The sequence below is a fragment of the Carya illinoinensis genome, chromosome 3 (assembly GCF_018687715.1).
Source record: "Carya illinoinensis cultivar Pawnee chromosome 3, C.illinoinensisPawnee_v1, whole genome shotgun sequence".
NCBI classification, from domain to species: domain Eukaryota; kingdom Viridiplantae; phylum Streptophyta; class Magnoliopsida; order Fagales; family Juglandaceae; genus Carya; species Carya illinoinensis.
Genome location: NC_056754.1, coordinates 37160570 through 37161544, shown reverse-complemented (window position 1 = coordinate 37161544; position 975 = coordinate 37160570). Strand labels below are relative to the sequence as shown.

Here is a 975-nt window from a genome sequence, read left to right as displayed (position 1 = left end):
TAGCTACTACAAAGGTTTTGTGAGTGTTTCTAAATTGGTTGTAACAAACTAAAGTTTCTATAGTGGATTTGAGGTGGTGTCTTACACCCGGAATGGTTTTAGATTTTGAAGATGTTCTTCAAATGAGTTTCCACTCCGTGAACAAAATCATGTGTTGATTATTTGTGTTATTTGATTCATTTATTAACTGCTTGTTTGATTAATTTTCAAAAGGCCATAAAAGTTAGATTACACCTATTCACCCCCTCTCTAGGTGTAGTGTTGTGTAGAACCACTGCTTTTTCAATTTCAATAAATTGATGCTCTCCAGAAGTGAGACCTTCATAAAAATAGCTAACTAGACGCCAGCTTTCATAACTATGATGGGACACAAGCTAAGTAACTCTTTAAAACATTCACATGCTTGATACAAAGTCTCACTATCCTTTTGTGTAAAAGTTGAGATTTGCCTTTTCAAATTATTAGTCTTTTGATGAGGAAAGTATTTATTGAAAAAAATTTGGGTCATCTCAGCCCATGACCTAATTGACCATGGTCTCAATGAATACATCCAACTCTTCGCCTTATCCTTTAGTGAGAAAGGAAAGAACTTAAGTTGAACAACATCTCCAGTGCTAGGTAGACCATGAAATGTAGCAACAACCTCTTCAAACTCCCTAATATGCACATATGGATTTTCACTCTCTAAACCATGAAAGTAGGGAGAAGTTGTATTATACTTGGTTTGAAATCTATTGGAGGAATATTTGGTGCAAATATAATGTGTGATGGTGTTGCTATGCGTATAGGGTGAAGGTACTCATGTAGAGTCCTAGGTTGATCTTCATGCACACTCATTTTTTTTCGAGACTAGATGAATTATAAAAAAAAAATGATTAGAAAAATTAGATTCTAACTCTCACTCTAACACTAGTCTATAAGCAAACGAACCCAAGGCGTCCCTATACCTGTGCATGCAAAGTAGAGAAAAATGCA

General features: G+C 35.1%; 1 non-coding gene across 1 annotated transcript; it reads left to right on the top strand.

Moving 5' to 3' along the window:
• The first annotated feature begins 355 nt into the window (after positions 1-355).
• LOC122305868 lies at positions 356-460 on the top strand. The gene has a single exon (XR_006241295.1). It is a non-coding gene; the product is annotated as a small nucleolar RNA R71 (small nucleolar RNA).
• The last annotated feature ends 515 nt before the right edge of the window (positions 461-975 follow it).